Source organism: Dendronephthya gigantea, unplaced genomic scaffold (genome assembly GCF_004324835.1).
Source record: "Dendronephthya gigantea isolate DGI-Jeju-01 unplaced genomic scaffold, DenGig_1.0 000004F, whole genome shotgun sequence".
NCBI classification, from domain to species: Eukaryota; Metazoa; Cnidaria; class Anthozoa; order Malacalcyonacea; family Nephtheidae; genus Dendronephthya; species Dendronephthya gigantea.
Genome location: NW_021163014.1, coordinates 1,232,167 through 1,241,333, shown reverse-complemented (window position 1 = coordinate 1,241,333; position 9,167 = coordinate 1,232,167).

The window sequence follows — 9,167 nt, the reverse complement described above, 5'->3', positions numbered from 1 at the left end:
AAGGGGAGGTGGTGTCAGGTGTGTGTATTTATTTAAACAATACATTTCCCTATAAAAGACTTAAACAATGTGATAAAGATGGAATTATGGATATCAATAAGACCTTATTCCTTACCGAGAAATATTACATCGATAATACTCTCTGTAATCTACCACACGACTTTGAATAGTGAACTGAGAATATCATTCTCCGACAACATATGCAACGTAATCTCGATAACTTATTGGCTAATGCACTGCTAGTAATTACTGGAGATTTTAACCATACCTCAACTGCAGTGAAAGCGAAGCGCCAGACTGACTAGGAAACGCTAGACTGCTTTCCAGAAGAATGGTAAGGAATCATCTAGTTACGGGTATTGGAAGAATAAAACCCAAAAGGAAATTAAATCGGTCAAGCATTACTATACACATAGTGGCAGATTTAAGTCAGACTAACCCTCGAAAATGGTGGAGTCAGATAAAAAAGCTTATGGGACAAGATATCCAACAGGAGTGGGACTATCAATTTCTTAGCGACAATGAAAATGTTAAGATACTAGCAGCCAAAAAATTTTGTGACAAAATTAATGACTATATACTTCTTAAGTATAACTGATAATTTTTCACCGTTATCCCCATCATTACCTTCTTGCTCAACTCAGCGTGCATGTGCCAAATGAATTCCTTGTCTTTGAAGCAGAGGTTTATCGATCGCTTTCGTCCTTACAAGTTAACAAATCTATCGGCCCTGATGAGATCCCACATAGAGTGCTAAAAGAATTTGCAGCCGAACTTTCACTGGTTATAAAGGATATATTATATAATCAGTTGATCAGGGAAGCACATTACTGAATTATTAAAATGTTCGCTTATAACGCCTATATACCAACGGTGATTCCACCACAATCAATTGAAGATGACCTACGTCCAATATCATTAACATGTAATTTGGCAAAAGGAAAAATCAGTTTGCTTGCAAGAGTCACTCTATTACAGATGCATTTTTTTTTGCTACAACCCGTTTATAAGGCCCTTGATGGTGAAATTAAATGCCTGTGCCCGATTTTTCCTTGCTGACTTTAGCAAAGGTTTCGATCGCATTGACCACCACGTGCTTATGAAGGAGTTAGCAAAACTAAATATTCATCCTGTATTACTTAATTGGATTTTGGCTTTCCTCTCTGATAAAAAACAAGCCGTCAGAATTGATAGAATGTTATCAGAATGGAATCGTCCAATGGTGGCATATCTCAGGGAACTAAACTTAGTGTTATCCTTTTCTCAGTTATGACGAATAATTTAATATCTGGTTGGCATTTTAGATCAAAATATGTCGATGATACTGCCGCGTTAGAGATCGTCCCCAGAAATTTAATTAATCAGTTACCTGAATCACATGGGAGACGAAATATATCAATTTGCAATCAGCATTGCCACTGTCATTGGGATATGCTTGTATCTTTTTGGCTTAGAGACGATCACTCACTTCAGTCCGATCTCTTAGTTTAGAGTGCTCAATTTCCGCTATTATCGTGATAATTGGAATTTTAAAAATTTGCTGACTGAGAACACTGTTTGCGATTTTAAACTATATGTAGTTATAGTTTCTCAAAACTTTAAGTTTGTAATGAATATTTATACATTTGAATCGAAGCTGGATATTTCACGATATTTGTATCACAGCTAATTCAATAGAGTATGTCCTTTTAATTATTAGCTTTTTATATAACCTAAGCCTTATTATTGTTAGGAAATTGCCTTCAGAGCAAGTGGATCTTCCGTTGTGAGTCATCTCTTTCATCGTTCCGAAATAATCAAGGTCAAGGAGAAAACATTTGCACGTGAGTTTGGTTCCTTGGCTTTTCGCAACAGTTATCGCTCCAGGTATATTACAGTTCACTGCGTCTCAAGTGCTTGCATATCAAATCACACTACCTAGGAAAGTTACCGACAGTACAGGCCATGGCTTTTATAAAAAGGCAACGAGGCGAAGAGATAAGTGGCGTCTGTGGCGATGAATATTGCATGTTTATGTCACGCGACAGAACATAGTCTGCATCAGTCCATAGTCGCGCTTTTACGTTCTACTGCAGAGCATATCAAAAGGATTATGAGCGTTAAAAATAACTTTAAGACGCCAGGAACTGGCATGGATGTTTGGGGTAAACAAAGACTAGAACTTGGAATATTGTTGCGAGATAAAGTCTTGAACGAGCTCAACATTCCTTGGGTTGTGGAAAACGGGACTTTGTTGGGAGCATATCGAAGTGGGAAGTTCCTTCCACACGATGACGATTTTGACATCGCGTTGTTTTTGGAATCAAATCCCTCAGATATTGTACCTGATATCCTAAATAAGTTAAAGCAGTTGCTCCCTGTACCCTACGAAGCACGCGATGTCTCCACTTACGCTCAAAAGATTGAAGTGTATGACCCAACTTACGGCAGTTTCAATTTATGTGGACCACAATACAATGGTGCCGATTTCTACTATGTTTGCATTGACCTGCAGTTCTATCAACGATTTGATAACATCTATCGCTGTTTATATTTCATTCAGGCAAATGTAGTCGAAATTCCCGTGGAAATGCTCTTTCCATTGCGCTCTATCTCGCTGGAATCACAAACATTTCAAGCACCAAATGATGTCGAGAACTATTTGAAATGTCAGTACGGAAGCATATCGCCAACTGCTAAGTTCAACCCGTCTACTGGATTGTATGAAGATTTAATATGAAATAGACTTGTACTATTAAAATCAATTGCATATTTGCTTAGCACATTTACGAGTGTAAAGTTAGAAGCTAAATATTTTACTAAAACGAAAAGAGTTCGCATTAATTTTAGTACAATTAGGCCGTATGTGGTTGTAATAGTAAATATCATGCATATAGTTGTTGCAATATTATAATTATCTTGTTACAATTCGGTTGAGGAATGTATAATTACGGATTCAACCTCGTACCCAGGGTCTTTTTATCGTCGTCGCAAGTGTGTTTTGGTGCGAAATATACTAGTATTTATCTACGTCACAGTTTGGTCTCCCACGTACGGTGGCCCACAGGCATCACTGCACACAAAATATCAAATATCGATTTCAAACTCAAAAAACAAACTCAAAAAATAAGGATGTCACAACGGATTCGCTACTCACAATTCAAAATTGTCAACTCACAAATTAGATTCGCTTTTCGCAACTCACAATTCAAAATTGTCAACTCACAAATTAGATTCCCGACTCACAACTAAATTCATTGCATAAATACTTGAAAAGTTGATTTCCATAATCTCTGCAGTTTTGCGCCATATAGCCGTTCACAATGATGACGTGCCTCTAGTAGCGTTAAACACAGCTTGAACGGAGGTCAGGTCACGCTAGAACTAATAAAGGTGACGCTGAATACGTCATATTTAACCCATACGAGCATTATATAAACATTTGCTCGCGATTATATATTAGAAAGAGAGTCGGTTATATTCTCCATTACCGTCCGCTTCACTGAAATATGATATGTTAAGGGCCATAGGTACCTACACGCCCATTTATGCGGTCCAACGTTACAATCCTTACACCTAGCTCTTCACATTTCCCTTCACCTCCTCAGGCCTCAATAATACTCATTAGACTTCTTTACATCTTCTTAGATCTCATAGCACTTTTATACACCTGGTTAGGCCTCCTAATTAGTGCTTCTAACCCCTACACGTTTTGCACCTCCTGAGGCTTCTTAAGCCTCCTTAGGGACGATCATGATACCATGATATCAGAAACTGAGAGGACGAAGATGAGACATGATTTCAGAAACTGGGAGGACGATCATGAGACATGATATCAGAAACTGGGAGGACGATCATGATACCATGATATCAGAAACTGGGAGGACGACCATAATACCATGACATCAGAAACTGGGAGGACGATCATGATACCATGATATCAGAAACTGGGAGGACGATCATGATATTGTGATATCAGAAACTGGGAGGACGATCATAATACCATGATATCAGAAACTGGGAGGACGATCATGATACCATAATATAAGAAACTGGGAGGACGATCATGAAATACCATAATATAAGAAACTGGGAGGACGATCATGATACCATGATATCAGAGACTGGGAGGACGATCATGACACCATGATATCAGAAACAATTTTTTTTTAAAAAAGTGGATTCTGGGTAAAATAAAATATGGATGCATGTTTTCATATTCTTGCCGATAGGCATGGTGCTAAAATGTCCCTATATAAATACGCTGCTCTCTGAAAGCCAAAGTTCCGTAGTTACTTTATGTGCCCCCTTTTACAGTGCATGTGTATCACATACTCTTTTATAGACCGGCTTTGTTTCTCAGGATCGTCACGGTCGCATAGGCAAATTTACAAAAACCGCTTCGCCCGCGTGGGTGAAGCGGACGGTAATGGAGAATCGCCTATATTAATAATCAACACACCAGATCGAATCTTTCTGATATCCGAATATGTATTGTTTTAGTTTTTTTATATATGTCCAACTTTATGACCATGTAACTGACTCTCTTTCTAATATATAATCGCGAGCAAGTGTTTATATAATGCTCGTATGGGTCAAATATGACGTATTTAGCGTCACCTTTATTAGCTCTAGCGTGTTCATGTTTTCCTGACCTCCGTTCAAGCTGTGTTTAGCGCTACTAGAGGCACGTCATCATTGTGAACCGCCATGGCGCAAAACTGCAGAGATCATGGAAATCAACTTTACATGTAGCTATTTATGAAATAAATTTAGTTGTGAGTCGGGAATATAATTTGTGAGTTGACAATTTTAAAATTGTGAGTCGCGAATCTGGAAAACGTGCATGGCATGATTATTTCTTTATTATTAACATGATCGTAACACTTTAGTTAAAAAGGATATTCCCAGCTGGTGACTTTCCGGCTCAAAGAGAAGGTTGGGTTTACCAGATCATTTCTCTTTGCATCCATGCAGTTTTGCAAGGCTATCTTTAAAACAGGGAACGGGGAATGGGGGAATGGAACGGGGAATGGAAGGGAATGGAATGGCTTCGGGGAATGAGCCGGGGAATGGAATGGCTTCGGGGAATGAGCCGGGGAATGGAATGGCTTCGGGGAATGAGCCGGGGAATGGAATGGCTTCGGGGAATGAGCCGGGGAATGGAATGGCTTCGGGGAATGAGCCGGGGAATGAGCCGGGGAATGGAATGGCTTCGGGGAATGAGCCGGGGAATGGAATGGCTTCGGGGAATGTGCAGCTTGTGCGTCAGTGCGAGTTTGTTTGGCCCATTTGGCGTGATTAAAACCTGTAAACGCTTCCATGTCACGAATCATGAGACAGCTACTCACAGTTTGAATTCCTTGAGGTAAAAGACAAAGCGATTACAAGCTCATAGTATAAATGCGATGTTTGCATTGTCATTGTGATGTACATTGATGTACATTATATAGATAGAATTTGGGTAGGTGGTTCAATGTAAATCCTCCAAAATCTGAAGGCAATTAGTATAATACTGTAATAGTATTTTTTGCAGAAATCTTTTTAGTTCTTAATATGCCTTATAAAGCTCAATGTGTGTGATTAAAAGGTGAATAAAGATACTGACACAGTGTCACTTGTTTGTTTTTTATTTCAGGCTATGTGAACAAGACCTCTGGACAGTTTTGTTTAAGCAGGAATAATGGTTGTGGTGGAAATGTGGTGAATGCATTCTTGACAAGTTAATGGGTTTGCTTCCAAGAATACACTGAAACTTGGAGCAACAATGACTTTGAATATAATTATGTAATTAATATATTATTTATTAATCTTAATTTATATGACTTGGAAATATTTCACTGTTAATGGTGTAATAAATATTTTATATGTTGATTATATTCATAATGATTTATTTGTCCTGCTCCATACTTTGGCAATTCTGTTTAAGAAATCCCAGCATAGTAGATCTTTTTTGAAATAGTTACAGTCAAGTTGTTGTCTAGTTTTAGTACAAAATAATACAAGTGCTACAATTAAACAAGGGAAAATAATAAAAATTAATTACATAAGCAAGCACATTTTCTATTTTAAAAAGGTCTATGAATTGAGATGACATGTACTAACAATTTTGTGCATTAATTAAAGACAATTGTATTATTACTGTGGGTTCTTTAATATTGTCCAATACTCCCAGTGACATCCCACTGAAATTCCTGCAGGTGCATAGACCTTTTTAAAATAGAAAATGTGCTTGCTTATGTAATTAATTTTTATTATTTTCCCTTGTTTAATTGTAGCACTTGTATTATTTTGTACTAAAACTAGACAACAACTTGACTGTAACTATTTCAAAAAAGATCTACTATGCTGGGATTTCTTAAACAGAATTGCCAAAGTATGGAGCAGGACAAATAAATCATTATGAATATAATCAACATATAAAATATTTATTACACCATTAACAGTGAAATATTTACCTCTTTATCTGAACATTATTTGAATTATGTGAGGTAAAAAGTCATATAAATTAAGATTAATAAATAATATATTAATTACATAATTATATTCAAAGTCATTGTTGCTCCAAGTTTCAGTGTATTCTTGGAAGCAAACCCATTAACTTGTCAAGAATGCATTCACCACATTTCCACCACAACCATTATTCCTGCTTAAACAAAACTGTCCAGAGGTCTTGTTCACATAGCCTGAAATAAAAAACAAACAAGTGACACTGTGTCAGTATCTTTATTCACCTTTTAATCACACACATTGAGCTTTATAAGGCATATTAAGAACTAAAAAGATTTCTGCAAAAAATACTATTACAGTATTATACTAATTGCCTTCAGATTTTGGAGGATTTACATTGAACCACCTACCCAAATTCTATCTATATAATGTACATCAATGTACATCACAATGACAATGCAAACATCGCATTTATACTATGAGCTTGTAATCGCTTTGTCTTTTACCTCAAGGAATTCAAACTGTGAGTAGCTGTCTCATGATTCGTGACATGGAAGCGTTTACAGGTTTTAATCACGCCAAATGGGCCAAACAAACTCGCACTGACGCACAAGCTGCACATTCCCCGAAGCCATTCCATTCCCCGGCTCATTCCCCGAAGCCATTCCATTCCCCGGCTCATTCCCCGGCTCATTCCCCGAAGCCATTCCATTCCCCGGCTCATTCCCCGGCTCATTCCCCGAAGCCATTCCATTCCCCGGCTCATTCCCCGAAGCCATTCCATTCCCTTCCATTCCCCGTTCCATTCCCCCATTCCCCGTTCCCTGTTTTAAAGATAGCCGTTTTGCAATGTGTGCCGGTTTCGCCTGGTTCGCACGAGTGAAATTAGCATATTCTAAGTGCAGTCAAGCGTAACATCAGGTATACAGGGTGTCCCAAAAAAAACGCAACCACTTAAATATGCAAGAATATTAATATTGTTCGGGTTTGCACCATAGTTCAGCTAAAATGACTTTTAGCATTGTAAATGAAGGATTAAGAGCCATTTTCAATTCCCAGAGGTGCTTATCTATTGCGCTTTAGAGCTGTATTAATGTTCTGCATATTTAAGTGGTTGCTTTTTTTTTGGGACACCCTGTATAAGACTGAGATGTTAGTAAATCAGGGTCAGTTGTTAAACGCTACTCCCGAGAAGCAGTCGAGATGGCCGAAGCACACGATCCAGCCGAGGTTCAAATTGTCTTGCCACCAGTCGCCAACAAACAAGTCGAGGTGGAACAGTAGCCGCAAGTGGCTCCGGAGCAAATACCTGCTCGCAATCAAGCAGATGCTCAGCTGCATGGTCATGCTCCACCGGTTGGGTATGTCTCATACTATAGGCGAGTTTTAGCGGGTGTTGTCGTTTTATATCGACCTTTCTGTTGGTTGTTAATGTTTACCTAAGACTTCCAGGGTACTGCGTAGTCCAAGAAACAAAAACAAAACAAAACCAAAGTCTGTTAGACTTCGGGTTTAGCTATGTTAGGATTTGCCGTGTCATTAGGTCTTTAGAGCACAATAAATTTCCTCCGTGCAACTCATTTCACGCCGAATGATTACTTTGCTTTCGGGGGTTGTTCGTATACTGTCTGTACTCTGTACCCATACGCTTGCCCTCCTAAGCTCATTCTCTAAGTTAATTTTACTTTCGTAAGGGACGTCGACTGGGTTTTTCAAACTTTCGGCGCTTTACTATGCTCTCAATTTACAATTTGTTGAGTGTAATTTGCTCAGAGCACGCTAATGTCATAATGGTTTACAAATTAGTAGTGCGACTCATGACCATTTTGGGTGTCTATTAGGCCAAGCTTAAGTGTTTGATTAAGTGAACACAAGTTTTGTTGTGTATATGTGTTATCACGTTTCGGCGGTGACCGAGAAGATCTTAACGTTTATGCATTAAGTGCTTTGACTCGGTAGTGGCCGAGAAAAGAATTTTTAAAATATGTTGACACGGTAGTGGCCGTGAAGAGAAGTAAGGCGTCAATGTGTTTCATGACTCGGTGGTTGCCGAGGAGAAAGTTTTAAACTGTGTATAATGACTCGGGAGCGACCGAGAACGGAATTTGAAATGTGTTTTATGACTCGGTTGTAGCCGAGGAGTGAATTTAAAAATGGGTCATGACTCGGACCGACGAGAGAATTTCAAAATGCGTTTAATGACTCGGTAGAGGCCGAGAAGAGAATTCTGGATTTGCTTTATGACTCGGTAGTGGCCGAGAAGAGAATTCTGAACGTATAATGACGCGATGGCCACCGAGAAGAAAATTTTAAACGTGTAAATACTCGGTAGTGGCCGAGGAAAGAATTCTAAATGTGTAATGACTCGGCAATACCCGAAAGAGGAATTTTAAATGTGTTTTGATGACTCGGTAGTGGCCGAGAATAGCATTTAAATGTGTCTAATGCTCGGTAGTGACCGATAAGAGAATTTTAAATGTGCCTAATCATTCGCTCGTGACCGAGAGGAGAATTTTAGATGACCTCCCGGTAGTGACCGAGAGGAGATTTGTAAACATGTTTAACGGCTCAGTAGTGGCCTACGAACAGCATGCTAAACGGTGATCCCCCTGCAGTGGACGAGAATACAATTTTTTAATGTCCTTAACAACTCGGTAATTGCCGAGAGGGACATTTGAAACGTGTTTGATGACTCGGTAGTAACGTATTTGTTCTGCATGCTGACGCACGAATATTTC